This window comes from Gossypium arboreum, chromosome 7, assembly GCF_025698485.1.
Source record: "Gossypium arboreum isolate Shixiya-1 chromosome 7, ASM2569848v2, whole genome shotgun sequence".
Classification (NCBI taxonomy): domain Eukaryota; kingdom Viridiplantae; phylum Streptophyta; class Magnoliopsida; order Malvales; family Malvaceae; genus Gossypium; species Gossypium arboreum.
The window spans coordinates 54,004,487-54,021,804 of record NC_069076.1 but is presented as its reverse complement, the minus strand read 5'-3'; the positions used below and the strand labels follow the sequence as shown (position 1 = coordinate 54,021,804).

The 17,318-nt window shown below is 38.2% G+C and overlaps 1 non-coding gene across 1 annotated transcript; it reads right to left on the bottom strand.

Moving 5' to 3' along the window:
• Window positions 1-262: 262 nt before the first annotated feature.
• On the bottom strand, window positions 263-369 carry LOC128295892 (small nucleolar RNA R71). The gene has a single exon (XR_008286441.1). It is a non-coding gene; the product is annotated as a small nucleolar RNA R71 (small nucleolar RNA).
• Window positions 370-17,318: the final 16,949 nt, after the last annotated feature.

The following is a 17,318-nucleotide window of genomic DNA, read 5'->3' as shown; positions in this document are numbered from 1 at the left end:
TCAAATGATACAACAGTTTGTTCAGTTTGATGGTTTGCAGGACGAGGATCCAAACACTCATTTAGCAAATTTTCTGGAATTCTGCGACACCTTTAAGATCAATGGCATTTCTGACGATGCCATTCGCCTTCTGTTGTTTCCCTTTTCATTAAGGAATAAGTCTAAACAATGGTTAAACTCGTTACCACGAGGGTCAATCACTACTTGGGAACAAATGACCAAAAATTTTTTACTCAAATATTTTCCACCAGCTAAAACGACTAAATTGAGGAATGATATCTCTTCTTTTGTGTAGATGGATTTAGAAACACTATATGATGCATGGGAGAGATACAAGGATGTATTGAGAAGGTACCCTCACCATGGGTTACCTTTATGGCTACAGGTTCAAACTTTCCACAATGGTTTGAACCCCTCAGCTAGACAGATGGTCGATGCAGCGGCTGGTGGAACCATAAATAAAAAAACACCTGAGAAGGCTTATGTGTTCATTAAAGATATGTCACAAAATAATTATCAGTGGCAAGTTATGAGAACAAAGCCAATAAAATCAGTACATCCGGTGATGCAGTGTGACACGAGCGGAGGTTGAATGGGAAATTTAGAATATTTACCTTTCGGTCCCAGCATGGAGAATGAGCAAAAAAAATTACATGGGTAATAATCCTTGGCCTCAAAATAATCATTATAGTAACACTTACAATGCAGGTTGGAAGAACCACCCAAACTTCTCATGGGGAGGCCAAGGAAATCAAAGACCACCACCCCCTCCAGGCTTCTAACAACAGCCTTACCAGCAAGAGAAAAAGCCAAACCTTAAAGAGATGACGACGAAGTTTATTTTAATGGCGGAAACCCATTTTCAAAACACTGAAACTACACTTAAAAATCAATAAGCATCGATTCAAGGGCTCGAGAATCAAATAGGACAGCTGGCTAAGATGATTTCAGAGAGACCACAAGGGAGCCTACCTAGTAACACTGAACCTAACCCAAAAGAGCATGTGAAAGCAGTTACCCTAAGGAGTGGAAAAGTGTTAACTGAATCTTAAAAGAAGCTGCCATAATAAGCTGATAGGAAAGAGGATGAGGAGGTAAAACCTGAAATCAATGAAAAACCGGTGCTGAGGGAATAGAAACCACTAATCTCGTATCCAGCAAAGTTGAAGAAAGACCACATGGATGCACAATTTGGTAAATTTCTTGAACTTTTTAAACAGTTGCATATTAACTTACCTTTCGTTGAAGCTATCTCGTAGATGCCTATATATACAAAATTTTTTAAAGAGCTTCTAACAAATAAAAGGAAGTTTGAAGAGTTGTCTACAGTAAAACTTAACGAGGAGTTCTCGGTCATACTCCAAAATAAACTACCAACCAAATTGTAAGATACAGGAAGTTTTACTATTCCTTGCTTAATTGGTAGTTTAAATGTTGAGAAGGCACTAGCTGATTTAGGCGCTAGCATAAATTTGATGCCTTATAAAATGTTCAAGCAACTTGGCATTGGGCAACCAAAACCTACTAGGATGAGTATTCAACTAGCTGATAGATCTATTAAATATCCTCAGGGTATTATTGAAGATGTACTAGTAAAAGTAGATAAATTTATATTTCCTATTGATTTTGTTGTGCTTGACATGGATGAGGATGTTGAGGTGCCTTTAATTTTAGGTCGCACATTTTTAGCCACCGCTAAGTCTATTATTGATGTGGGTGATGGTAAACTTGTACTTATGGTAGGTGACAAAGAGATGATTTTCAAAATTTATGATGCCATGAGATTTTCTAGAGAACAAGATGACTCCTGCTATTTTATTGATTCTATTGATCATGCTACTCAAGATTCGTTATAGGAAATCGTTCATAAGGACACGTTGGAACCGTGTCTTACACAAGGAGAGGAGATAAGTGACAATGATTTTGTGTTAGGTAAGACAAAAGCTGAATTAAATTCTAATGAGTATTCATTGCGACAGAAGAATTATGAGGGTATTGAGGTAAACAATGAATTGAAATTAAAACCCTCTGTTGAAGAACCTCCTAAATTGGAATTAAAGCAACTACCAAATCACCTAGAATATGCGTTTCTTGGAAATAATTCCACATTACCAGTAATTATTGCTTTAGATTTACAGCGAACCAGAAAGGACGAGTTGCTTCAAGTATTGAAGGAGCATAAAAGAGCTATAGCCTGGAAAATTTCTGACATAAGAGGGATCAGTCCTTCTTTTTGCACACATAACATTTTAATGGAAGATGAATATAAACCATGCGTGCAAGCTCAAAGACGACTGAATCCTAACATGAAAGAAGTCGTAAAAGCTAAGGTAATTAAACTTCTAGATGCTAGAGTTATTTATCCTATTTCTAACAGTTCTTGGGTGAGTCTTGTGTAGGTTGTCCTTAAGAAAGGAGGCATGACTATTGTGGCTAATGGGAAGAATAAATTGATCCCAACATGGACAGTCACGGGATGGAGAGTTTGCATCGACTATAGAAAGTTGAACGATGCCACGAGAAAAGATCACTTTCCCTTACCATTCGTTGATTAGATGTTGGAAAGATTATTTGGGCATATGTATTATTGCTTCCTAGATGGACTCTTTGGTTACTTCCAAATCCCAATAGCTTCTGAAGACCAAGAGAAAATGACATTTACATGTACATACGGTACATTTGCTTATAGATGAATGCCTTTTGGATTATCTAATGCTCCTGCTATTTTTCAACGATGCATGTTGGCCATTTTTGATGAGCTTGTAGAAGACATTATGGAGTATTTATGGTTGACTTCTCGGTATTCGGTAACTCTTTTCATCTTTTCCTTAAAAATTTAAAACGAGTTCTAACGAGATGTAAGGAAATGAACCTTATACTAAATTAGGAAAAATGTCATTTCATGGTTCGTGAAGGGATTGTGTTAGGCCACAAAATTTCTAGTAAAGGGATCAAGGTTGACAAAGCGAAAATTGAAACTATTGAGAAATTACCTCCCCCTAGTACAGTTAAGGCTATTCGAAGCTTTTTAGGACATCCTAGATTTTATAGAAGACTTATTAAGGATTTTTCTAAAATAGCTAAGCTTTTAACAAATTTGCTAGAAAAGGATGTGCCTTCCGATTTCAATCAGGAATGTTTAGAAGCATTTAACACTCTGAAAGATAAATTAATTAATGCTCCGATTATAGTTGCACCTGATTGGAATTCACCTTTTGAACTAATGTGTGATGCGAGTGATTTTACAATAAGTGTGGTTCTTGGATAGCGAAGAGACAAGAATTTTCAACCAATTTATTATGTTAGCAAGACATTGATAGCCGCACAAGAAAACTATACGACTACTGAGAAAGAATTATTGGCTGTGGTTTTTGCATTCGATAAATTTAGACCATATTTAATATTATCTAAATTTGTCGTATACACTAACCATTCAGATTTTTGATATCTCCTTTCTAAATCAGATACAAAACCTCGACTAATAAGATGGATATTATTGTTATAGGAATTCGATTTAGAAATTCAAGATAAAAAGAGAGCACAAAATCTTGCAGCAAATCATCTGTTTAGATTAGAAAACCCACATCTTAAGGAGCTTGATGAACATGAGATAAATGACTCGTTCCCTAAAGAACAACTCTTTTCTATATCTAACTCTGAGGTACCTTGGTTTGCAGACATTGTGAATTATTTAGCTACTAACGTTACACCAAAAGGGTTGACACATCAGCAAAAGAAGCGATTCTTTACTAATGTTAAAAACTACTTTTGGGAAGATCCTTTTCTTTTCCGTTTATGTACAGATCAAGTCATTAGAATATGCGTTACAAAGTCAGAAGTAATTAAAATCTTGGAACATTGCCACTCAGAACCAACTAACGGACATTACAGTGGGACTAGGACTGCACATAAAGCACTCGAATCAGATTTTTATTGGCCGACACTATTCAAAGATGCCAACAGGTATGTTACTTCTTGTGATAAATGCCAATGAACAGGTAATATCTCCAAACATGACGAAATGCCTCAAACGTATATACTTTCATGTGAAATATTTGATGTATGGGGTATTGATTATATCGGTCCATTCCCTAGCTCATTTAGGAATAAATATTTCTTAGTAGCCGTTGATTATATGTCCAAACGGGTGGAAACCCAAGATTTACCTACTAATGATGCTAGAGTGGTGTTGAGGTTCCTTAAGAAACTCTTCTCTCGATTTGGAACACCTAGAGCAATTATCAGTGATAGAGGTACTCATTTTTGTAATGCTCAATTTGATAAAACCCTTAAGAAATATGGAGTTTACCACAGAACAGCTACCCCTTACCATCCTCAAACTAGTGGACAAGTCAAAGTAGCAAACCGAGAGCTTAAATGTATCCTAGAAAAGACTGTAGAGTCAAATAGGAAGGATTGGGCAATGAAAGCAGATGATGCTTTATGGGCTTATAGAACTGCTTTTAAGACCCCCATACGAACATCTCCTTACAAACTTTTTATAGGAAAAATTGTCATCTACCATTCGAATTAGAGTATAAAGAATTTTGGGCTATAAAATTCCTAAACTTTGATCCCAAACTCGTAGGTGAGAAGAGATTGATGCTGCTGAACAAGTTAGATGAATGGCGAGCTAATGCAAATGAGAACTCACGATTACACAAGGAAGCAATGAAGCACCGCCATGATGCTCGTTTAAAGCAACACAAGCAATTTGAAGCTGGAGATCTTGTCCTGCTATACAACTCAAGGCTCAAATTGTTTTCTAGGAAGCTAAAATCACGATGGTCAGGTCCTTTCGTAGTCCAAACCGTTTTTCCATATGGCACAGTACAAGTAAGTCATCCAACCCAAGACACTTTTAAGGTAAACAGACATCGTCTTAAACTTGATAACAGTGAGGATCTTAAAGATAATAGAGAGGAGCTACGACTCCGCGAACCTGCCTAAATATACCCACAAGGTAAAGTCGAGCTTAGACTTTAAATAAGTGCTCCTCGAGAGGCAACCCGAGCACAAACCCCACTAAATAGGTTTATTTTTCTTTTATTTTTCATATTTTAAATGCAGATATTTTTAACACACACACGGCCTGACACACGGGTGTGTCCTAGGCCGTGTGCTCACCACGGGTTAGAGACATGGGCATGCCTTGAGCCATGTAAACTTTTAAAGCCTTAGTATTGGCATTCGACAGTAGCGAACACGGCCTAGACACACGGGCATGTCTATGGCTGTGTTAAAATAGGACACACATTTTTTCAAAGTGACACACGGGTTGCGATAACTAGCCACGGCAGTGCGAGACGACTGCGTAACCCACATGGCTAAGGGACACGGGCGTGCTTGAGGCCGTGGTGAAACTGCACTTTAATTTCCCAAAAATTGGCAGAGGCACGAAATGCCGTAAATTACCACAGTCGTGCAATGTGGCCGTGTAACCTACACAGTCATGAAACACGAGCATGCCTAAGGCCGTGTGGGAACCTGAGCACACACTTTGAAATTTGCAACAAGTCAGAATGGAAAACGGGCATATCCCACAGTCGTGCGCAAAAGCCGTGGTCAATCCTGACTATAAGACATGAGAGTGTTGGAACTCACATGGGCGTGGGAGAAGCGAATGATAGAACACACGGCCATCCGATGTGGCCATGTGTGCCACACGACCTGGGTACACGGGCGTGTCTAGAAGGCCATGTGTGATACTGGCTTAAAATTTCATAAAAAACAAGGGCTAGGAGAGAGACACACGGATGTCGACCACGGCCGTGTGGTCTAAAATGGGGCCTACACGATTGTGACCCCCTTTTTAATTGAAACCCTAACCCTAAAATCCTTTCATTCTTATTTAAACCCGCTATTCACCCATCACACCCCTTTTCACTATTCATCTTCCCTACTCCGGCCACCATTTCCTGACGAGCCGTTGACAACCCACACCCCCACTCTCCTTTCCTTCATTTCTTTATTTCTTTCTTTCCTTTCCCTTTCTCCCTCTTTGCTCACCCCCATAGCCCACGACCCCCTCTCCTTCCTATTCCCTCACACAAGCTTTACCCCACGCCCCAACATCAGCCGACCACCACCGTTTCCCATCTCTATCAGTTCTTTCACCGTCACATTTAGCTATTTATTTACATATTTATTTCTTTTCTATTTTATCTTTATTGTTATTTCAGACCATAACCTCATATTTCGTAAAATAGATTGTTTCCCATTATTTTTTTATGCTTAAGAATCATTCATTTACAACATACTGTGATTATTTTTTTATGCTTGCCCAAGCCTAGCCTAACCCAAAATATGGGCCCAAATTTTTGCCCAAACCCGTCCATATTTGCAATAGACTAATCCAAGTCATTTTAGGTCTACCCATATTATTTGTTAATTTTTTAAAAAAATATATATTATTTTATTTTAATATTTAATAATTATATATATTTTATTTATTGAATTATTTTATATATAGTCATCTTAACATTTACATTAGAATAGTATTATATATTTAGTATAGGTTAATTTTTTAATGTTTCTAAATTAAATAACATATAAAAATAACATAATATAAAATATTACAAACTTAAAAACGGGCCAGGCTAGGCAGGGCACGAGCCTTGAATGTTTAAGTCTGAGCTCGACCCATATTTTAAATGGACCTAATTTTTTTCCCAAGCCTATTTTTTGGGCCTAATATTTTTGCCCTCTCAAATTTTGGACAGACGTTTGAGCCTGGACAAATAATCTGGCCCATGAATAGGTCTAAATACACATAATTTAACTATATAATCTATGCATGATTCTAGCTTAGTTTAACATATAAAACTACAACCTTGATTATTATCGAATAATAGGTTAACTAGAACTAGTTCCTTACTAATGAAATATATGAAATTTAAGAGGAAACATGCTCATTCATGTGAATTTAATGACTGAATGAAGAAGATGATCGTTGCTTATTCTTTTCATTCCCAATCGGTTTGTGGAGAAGAAAAAGATGAAACATCTATTTTTTCTCTCCCCACTTAACATGTATATATATTATTTAACAATGTAATTTTGCTAATTAGAACATTGATGGGCGTCAAAACTACCAAATATAAATTCCTACGACAAAATAATAGTAATTAGCAGTATAAAGCAGTAGGGTAAAGTCCACATTGATTGACTATCTAATTTCACCTTTTTCCATGACCAAAATCAATGTTGCGGTCACAATCGTGCCCATGAGCTATATACAGAAATGTGATAAACGTCAAATTATACATGTTTTTACCCCAAATGCTTAGCATATTTATGGATGTTTACTATTAGATTTGTGGATTTTGGTGCTCTTAATCCGGTTATTTCATGTTTTGAACTCATGAGAGCACTAAGGGTCAAAAGGAGCCAAAAATGGGCTAAAAAGGGACAAAATGGACCAAATCGAGAAGACCACACGGCCTAAGCCTTGCCACACGGGCAGCTCACATGCCCGTTCCTATTGAGGGTGTCGACCAAGGTTTACATGACTCACACGGCCTGGCCATTGAGCCCACACGGCTATGGCAATTTAACGGATCCAACACAGCATGGCAACCACGTCACACGGTCGTGGCACACGAGCGTGTCCCTTTTTCAAGGAGTTGTATTTTACACGGAAAAAGGATACTTAGGGGCCAAGAAAGCAAATCAAAAGTCTATATAAACACCTTAAGTATGACCTAGAAAGGGGCATCTCTCTCCAGAACTTTTTTGGAACACAGAACCACACGCCGGGAATTACTTGAAGGAAGCCAGACGATCCATCTCAAAATCCGGAGCTACTACAAGACTGGATATCTCTCTCAGAATTCCTTCAAGGGTTTTAGAGTTTTCTTTATGTTTTGCTATTTTTATACTTTTGAGATGTACTCTTATTTTGTTATGAACTAAACCCCTTAGATATCTAAGGGGGATAAAACCTATGATGGATCTTGTTATTATTATCTGAATTGTATGATAAATACTTGATTTGTTCTTAATTATGTATTCTTAATGCTTGAGTTAATATTTCGGGTATTAATTCATGATTTGATGTGCTTATGTTGATGAGGAATAGACCCTGCCTAAGAGCAGATTTGGCATAATTAAGCGGAGTTGATCGGGTGCCTAGAAATAGGGTTACGAGATTTTGCCGGATTAGGGTGAAACCTAATATGGGAGTCCATAGATCAAGCTAATGCAACCCTAGAGTGTTAATTAGAGAAAAGTCTCGGTTATTCAATTTAGGGGTTAGATGTTATTAGTCTTGAATAGGGATAAAAACATAGGTTAAAGAGTCTTACGGATCAAGTCAAGTGAATAAATCGTCCTGTTCAGAGTCAGATAACAAGTTAAATCTAGGTGGATTCCTCCTTGGGGGTCGTCTTTATCAATTGCTTTTCTTCAATTCTTTTTCCAAACTTTCTCTTTGCTTTGATTAAATTAGTTAATTAGTTTAGATAATTAGTTTAATAAACAAACCCTTTTATTCTTAGACTAGATAATAAAAAGATAATTATTACTAATACTTTTGGTTCCCTTGGGTACGACATCCCGATCTTGCCATTACTATACTATTGTTTGATAGGTGCGCTTGCCTTTTCGTCGTGATAATAGTTAGTCTAGGTTTGATCTTCATTATAAAAGTTTATTACTTGTTACGAATCACTACGATCAAGTTTTTGGCACCGTTGCTGGGGAACTAAAATATTAGGAACACTAAATTTTTATTACTTTAGCCATTTATTTTTCTTGCAATTTAATTTAAATTTACTATTTATTAATTTACTTTTTCTTTCTCTTGGTAGGTTTTTATAGTTTATGACTAGAAGAAACCCGTTAGGACCCTTACTTTTTGACGAAGAAATTGATCGAACAATTCATAGAAATCAAAGAGAAATAGGGCGCAGCTTAAAATACACGGAGAACGAACAAGATGACAATACTCAACCTTCAACCGACAAGATGGCTGAAAACCAAGACAATCAACTGCCTCCTGCAATTGCAGCTAATCAAAATCCTACTCCATGTACTATGTATGACTATGCTAAACCCTCTTTAACAGGAACTAAATCAAGTATAGTTAGACCTGCTATTGCTGCGAATAATTTTGAATTAAAACCTAACACTATTAAGATGATATAGCAGTTTGTTCAGTTTGATGGCTTGCAGGATGAAGATCCCAACACTCACTTAGCAAATTTCCTGGAATTTTATGATACATTCAAAATCAATGGCGTTTCTGATGATGCCATTCGTCTTCGGTTATTTTCCTTTTCACTAAGAAACAAAGCTAAACAGTGGTTGAACCCATTACCACGAGGGTCTATCACTACTTGGGAACAAATGACCGAGAAATTCTTACTAAAATATGTTCCGCCTGCTAAAACAGCTAAATTACGTAATGATATCACTTTTTTGTGCAGATGGATTTAGAAACACTTTACGATTCATGAGAAAGATACAAGGACTTACTGAGAAGGTGCCTTCACTATGGGTTGTCGCTTTGGCTTCAAGTACAAACATTCCACAATGGTCTGAATCCCTCGACTCAGCAAATGGTTGATGCAACTGCTGGCAGAACCATCAACAACAAAATACCAGAAGATGCCTATGAATTCATAGAAGAGATGTCACTGAACAACTATTAGTGGCAAGTCATGAGGACTAAGCCAACAAAAATAGCCGGCGTTTATAACATCGATTCAGTCACCATGCTCTCTAAACAGGTAGAACTTCTCAATAAAAAGATTGATAGTTTTCTTGGTTCTACGCAGGTACATCCAGTAATGAGGTGTGACTCAAACGGGGGAGGTGTGAATACAGAATATCAATCCTTCAATCCCACAACCGAAGAGGAACAAGTCAACTATATGGGTAACAATAACTTTAGACCTCAAAATAACCCATACAGTAATATCTATAATGCAGGTTGGAGGAACCACCCAAATTTTTCCTGGGGAGGTCAAGGGAATCAAAAGGCACAAAATCCTCAGGGTTTTCAACAGCCACCTTATCAACAAGAGAAGAAGCTGAACCTTGAAGAGATGCTCTCTAAATTCATCTCAGTGTCAGAAGCTCGTTTTCAAAATATTGAGATTGCACTTAAGAATCAGCAAGGTCTCGAAATTCAGATAGGCCAGCTGTCCGAACTAATCTCCGAATGACCACAAGGTAGCCTACCAAGTAATACGGAACCTAATCCGAGGGAACACCTCAATGCAATTAGTACCCAAGATAAGGAAGAATTCATTGCACTTGAGCCAGAATTACAGCAAAACAATACGATGAACAAAGGACGAGAAGAGGTAAACGATAATGATCCCAAAAAGGTAAGTCGAATCATGAACCTCATGTGCCATATCCTAAAGCGATGATGAAAGACAGAACAGAAGAACAATTCGGTAAAATTGTCAAACTCTTAAAGAAATTACATATTAACTTACCCTTTATTGAAGTTCTTTCGCAGATGCCCAACTCAGCAAAATTCTTAAAGGAACTTCTGAGCAATAAAAGGAAATTAGACACTGCATCGCATGTGAAACTCAATACAGTCTGCTCAGCTATTCTAAAGAATAAGCTACCTAACAAATTACAAGATCCAGGGAGTTTTACAATTCCTTGCCTAATTGGTAGTTTATCTGTGAATAATGCTTTACTAATTTAGGGGCAAGTATAAATGTTATGCCCTATAAAATGTTTAAACGACTAGGTCTCGGTAAACCCAAATAGACTAGGATGAGCATACAATTGGCTAAAAAAACAGTTAGATTTCCTAAGGGTATTATTGAAGATGTTCTCGTTAAAATTGATAAATTCATTTACCCAATAGACTTTGTCGTCTTAGATATGGATGAGGATAACGAGGTACCTTTAATTTTAGGACGACCCTTTTTAATAACTGCCAGAACCATTATTAATGTAGGCACAGGGGAGCTAACACTTCGTGCAGGTGACGACGCAGTAACACTCTAAGCTCACGACTCAATCAAAACCCCTAAGACTCAGGATAATGCTATAAAACCTGTCGAGGATAAAACTAATATTCAATCATCCTTGCAGGAACCTTCTCAAACCAAGAAAATAGAAATAGTGTGCTACTATCATGAAAAGAACAAAGACGTCCATGAAGAACAAAGGCTATGGATAGAGGAGCTAGACAAATGGTGAGAACACAAACCGAGAACACATGATAAACCAAAACTACGCCAAAGCAAGCCCGAACCTAATCAACTTAAGGTAGGTGATAAAGTTTTACTAGATGCCATCGATCCTCACATTGTCACTACCACACCGAATGAGGAAATCCCCCTTATGGTACTCAGTATTTTTCCATTCGGTACGGTGGAGGTGAGTCATCCTAAGTTTGGCACTTTTAAGGTAAACAACACCCGATTAAAACCTTATTTTAAGATTGACAGCAGGAACGAGGAGTATGAACTCCTCAAACCACCATGATAACTCAACGGAGAGGTAAGTCAAGCTTAGACTATAAATAAGCGCTTCTCCGGAGGCAACCCGATCACTAACATATTTTGATTTCTTTATTTTTAATTAATTTCTAACACTTCGAATCATTAACTTTATCTTTGAATTGCAAAGTTTTTCAGCACACTTTGCACACGGGCGTGCTCAAGCCGTACAAACAGGGAAGAGACACAGCCGTGCGAGACGGTCGTGTTGAAGAAGGACATGATTTGCCCAAAACACGGGGTGCGATAAATCCCCACAGCCGTGCGACATGGCCGTGGGTAAACTTGATAGAAAGAACATGGGCGTGCCATGGACAAGGCTCGATTTTGTTTCTTTGACACGGGCGTAAGACATACCATACCACACGAGCACGGGAGAAGCGAACAACTCGAGGCACGACCGTGCAACATGGCCGTGTGCCACACACGCCTAAGACACATAGGCGTGTGATAGTAGCTGGGCACGACCACATTTGAAAAAATTTGTAAAACATGAGCTACCCTCACAACACACGGGCGTGGCCCTAGGCCGTGTGCCCCTCCCTTATATAAACAAACCACTGTTCATATTCTTCCTCCTTTCAAAACCCTAGCCGAAATCCACCCTCCCCTAACTCCTACTCCCTATTTCGGCCACCATTCCCTAGATTCTCACTCCCCTAACCCTCAAACCACACTCAAATTCACTCCACTTGCATTCATCCCCATTTTCCCCTCCCTATACCCTCCATTTTCCCACCACACGGTTTCTCTCACACACACGTGCTCACCATGCACCGCCTTACAATAGCCCTTGGTTCACTTTCTTAACCTTGTTTTTCCAATTTGTGTTGTTACATTAGTATTTTTCATGCTTTACATAGATATTGTTACTATTACAAATATGTTTTAGACAAGTTAAGAATTTGCTTCAGAATTTTCTATATTTGACTTATTTAAAACACTAAATAGCATATACTAGTTTTAGGCCTATTGCTTAACTATTGATGTATCTTGGATTCTATCAATGCTCATGTACTTTCAGGTATATTATGTCGTCATCAAGGGGCAAGAAGGCCGCGGTCTCTTCCTCAAAAAGACGTAGGGGACCGGGTTCTTCCACGGTACGTGCTACAGCCGAAGTTCGGCACCCGTTCCTTGAATTTCCACAAGCTTCGCAGGAGGAGCTATTTCAGATACTCCGCGCACGACCCATCACCATAGGTCACTGCACGACTGGGCTACCGTAGAGCAAGTCTAGTTCGCTAATGCCATCCGCGCCCTCCTGTCCATCGACCCTTGGGAACGGTTCTTCACTATTACTGAGCCCACTTATTTAGAGCTAACTCTAGAACTATGCTCTACTTTCATTTATAGGTGGTGATGACGAACAATGACGACCCAGGCACCATTCACTTTTGATTAGGCAATCCAGTTTGTGCGATGAGTGTCCCAGAGTTTAGAATTGCTCTGGGACTTTACACCGATAAGTTTATGGAGGAGGAGGACATGAATGCACTCCCACGCAATATCCACATCTCCCCTTCCTTGTGCTGGAAAGCTTTGGCACCACTCTCTTCTACCTATGACCCCAGCCGCTCGAAGCCCTCAGCTCTCCCCCCTTCCCTCCGCTGTCTCCATGCCATATTGGCTCACACATTGATCGAGAGGAGAGAGAGCACTGGCGTCGTCAACACCCACGACGCCTACTATCTATGCTGCATGGCAAATGCACACGTGACCGACTTGGCATATTTCATTGCTTTCGCCATTCGCCATCAGACCGAGCGGCATAGGAAGGGAGTGATCTCCATCAGCCCCTACATGACGTGCCTTTCCAGACACAGGGCATTTACCCTGATTGGTCATCAGCATTTACCCTGATCGGTCAGATGTCCCCACAGGGCATCACGACTATGTTACACATGCAAATGATCGAACGCCAACGTGGGACCGATCCTCCTCAGTACCGTCTCTCGCATGCCCTTGACGAGGAGGATCTTGAGGACATTCTTGATGATGTTCCCCCACAGCACGAGGAGCCTTAGACCACGCCACCTAGGGAACGACCAGTTCCTGCGGTTTCTTCATTGGCACATCTTTCCAACCGACTCGCCCACTTCGAGTAGTATTGGACTACGCAGTTTGAGATGATCCACGAGCGAGATCGATGACGAGACCGATAGATGGACAATACGCAGGCCATGATGCAGCAGCTGTGCCAGCACTTCCACATCGCCACTCCAGCACCACCACCTGAGGGCCCCACCGACGAGGATCATTGAATCCTCCTATTTTATTTTATTTATTTTATTCTTATTTTTCTTTTGATTTTTATTTTTTAATTTTCTTATTTTGAAAGACATATCTATATTAGTAAATTTCTATTTTCTATTTTCTGGTATTTCTAACAAGTAATTCCACTACACTCTCTTCCACACTAACTCTTAATAAGCTCTTCATGATTTACAGACTTCCAAGAAAAGCTGCTGGGAATATTTTACGCAATGAGGAAACAAATAGGGAACAATACCTAACGAGTGCCATGTTCAACGACCCAATTTCTTTATGTAGCCAAGAACAGTGGCCGCTACCATTTTCCCCAAACACTCCATCCTCAGAATCAAGCTCCGCATCCTTCTAACAGGGAGTTTCACCTCTTTCCATCTTATGATTTTCTTTATGTTGAATAGTCTATCTTTGTACATTGAGGGCAATGTACATCTTAAGTGTGGGGGGTGAACATGAAACGTAACTTTTTGCATTATTCTCAAATCCCTGAATTTGGTCTTGTGTTTAATTGATGTTCTCATAATCCTGATCGAATGAATTCTGATTGATCTATAATTATTATTGATATGTCATGAATTAGACCAAGGGAATTATGCATGATTATTTGATTATAGGACATTAGAGAATCAAGCATGGTAAGTTGATAATTTGAGAACTAAAATTTTTAGGTTATTTTCCTAAATTGAGGTATTATCTTGAAATCTTAAGTATACAGGAATGACATCAAAAACCCAAATTTTTGGTGACATTTTTTAGCCTTTTGAGCATATAGCTTTCTTTCTTGCTCACGTCTTTTGTGGTTTGAGTGTGTCAACATTGAACTATTATTCTAGAACTTGCTTCAATTATACATGTCAAGATCACACGTAAGATTTGATATAGTGAGATGATAAAGGCACTTAGGATTTAACCCACTTACTCCATAAAAAGCCTTCCCACATAATTAAACCCTTAGTGAACCCCCGTTGAACCTAATAATCCTTTTTCATTGATTAACCCTCGTCATTAACACATTAACCCATTATTGTTGAAATCCTCTTACTTAATTTGACCCCTTTTATCAAGATTGAATTTAATATTGTTACCTCACTATGTTCACCATTTTTTATTACTGAATCATGAAGTATATTTCCGTATTGTGTTAACTATATTTGTTCTTAAAAAAATGTGTGTAATTCTCAACAAGCTAAAGTTGTCATGAACTCATGTAAAATAGTTCTAGCTATTTATTTGTGATTCAGTGATTAAGTGTTTGATAGTGGGGTAACATATTGAAATTATCTCGATTCTAACCCTTGTTCTTCAACCTGTATCCATACCTGTAACCTAAACCCCATTACAACCACGCAAAGACATTTTGATTAGTGTATCATGTCATTTACAAGTGGTGGAGATTTGATTCTCATACAAGCCTATGGTAATAACTTTTCATGTTAGACAATCGAGTGCTTAATCTTGACCCGTAAACACTTTGAGTGATTTGAGTGAATCTTTAGTGAGGATGTCATCTCTTGTGTATTTAGGACTAAAGTTAATTACTTAAAGGAAGGAGCTTACCTATAATTTTATTATTGAGATATCTGATTTAGATTGTTTGAAGCTTTTAATGCCCCTATAGTTAAATTCTCACTGTATAAATTTCCATGGAATAGTTTGTAATATTATCAGTAATGATTATGTGATTGAAAATAATGAATTCTAGCAGTAAGTGAGAATTTTGCTTGAGGACAAGCAAATGCTTAAGTGTGGGGGTATTTGATAAACGCCAAATTATACATGTTTTTACCCCAAATATTTAGCATATTTATGGATGTTTACTATTAGATTTTTGGATTTTGGTGCTCTTAATCTGGTTATTTCATATTTTGTACTTAGGAGAGCACCAAGGGTCAAAAGGAGCCAAAAATGAGCTAAAAAGGGACAAAATAGACCAAATCGAGAAGACCACACAGCGTAAGCCTTGCCACACGGGCAACTCACATGCCCGTGCCTTTTGAGGGTGTCGACCAACGTTTACACGACTCACACGGCCTGGCCATTGAGCCCACACGACCGTGGTAATTTAATGGATCAAACACGGCCTAGCAACCACGTCACACGACAATGGCACAAGGGCGTGTCCCTTTTTCAAGGAGTTGTATTTTACACGAAAAAAGGATACTTAGGGGGAAAGAGAGCCAATCAAAAGCCTATATAAACACCCTAAGTATGACCTAGAAAGGGGCCTCTCTCTCTAGAACTTTTCTGGAACACAGAACCACACGCCTGGAATTACTTGAAGGAAGCCAGACGATCCATCTCAAAAGCCGGAGCTACCCGAAGACTGGAGATCTCTCTCAGAATTCCTTCAGGGGTTTTAGAGTTTTCTTTATGTTTTGCTATTTTTATACTTTTGATATGTATTCTTATTTTATTATGAACTAAACCCCTTAGATACCTAAGAGGGATAAAACCTATGATGGATCTTGTTATTATTATCTGAACTATATGATAAATACTTGATTTGTTCTTAATTATGTGTTCTTAATGCTTGAGTTAATATTCCGGGTATTAATTCATGATTTGATGTGCTTATGCAGAGAAGGAATAGACTCTGCCTAAGAGTAGATTTGGCATAATTAAGGGGAGTTGATCTGGAGCCTAGAAATAGGGTTACGAGATTTTACCAGATTAGGGTGAAACTGAATATGGGAGTCCATAGATCGAGCTAATGCAACCCTAGAGTGTTAATTAGAGAAAAGTCTCGGTTATTCAATCTAGGGGTTAGACGTTATTAGTCTTGAATAGGGATAATAACATAGGTTAGGGAGTCTCACGGATCAAGTCAAATGAATAAATCGTTCGGTTCAGAGTCAAATAACAAGTGAAATCTAGGTGGATTCCTCTTTGGGTGTCATCTTTATCAATTGCTTTTCTTCAAGTCTTTTTCAAAACTTTCTCTTTGCTTTAATTAAATTAATTAATTAGTTTAGATAATTAGTTTAAGAAACAAACCCTTTTATTCTTAGGCTAGATAATAAAAAGATAATTATTACTAGTACTTTTGGTTTCCTTGGTTACGACATCTCGGTCTTGCCATTACTATACTATTGTTCGATAGGTGCGCTTGCCTTTTCGTCGTGATAATAGTTAGTCTAGGTTTGGTCTTCATTATAAAAATTTATTACTTGTTACGAATCACTGCGATCAAAATGCTGAAAACAAAATGGGAGGTTTAAATTGGTTAAGATAATAAAATAAGAAAATACTAAAAATAAAATAAAACATATTCAAAAATGAAAAATATAAATTTAAGAAAATAAAATAAATGGATAAATAAAATATTTTTAAACTTAGGATTAGCCTCGGTATACTCCAATCCTGAATCGATCCTTGAAATAGATTTTCCCTTCCAAGCAATATAGCAAACAAGAACATCCCGATTGCCAGCTTTTCCTTATGTAGTCAATCCTGTACGACTTGCAAATTGACTCTTGCTAAATTTCTAATTGCGATACACGTGTTCACAATTTAAGATTTCGGTAGCCTTACGATCTGAAAATCCCAACTCGAATCAATGGCCTCAATCGAGTG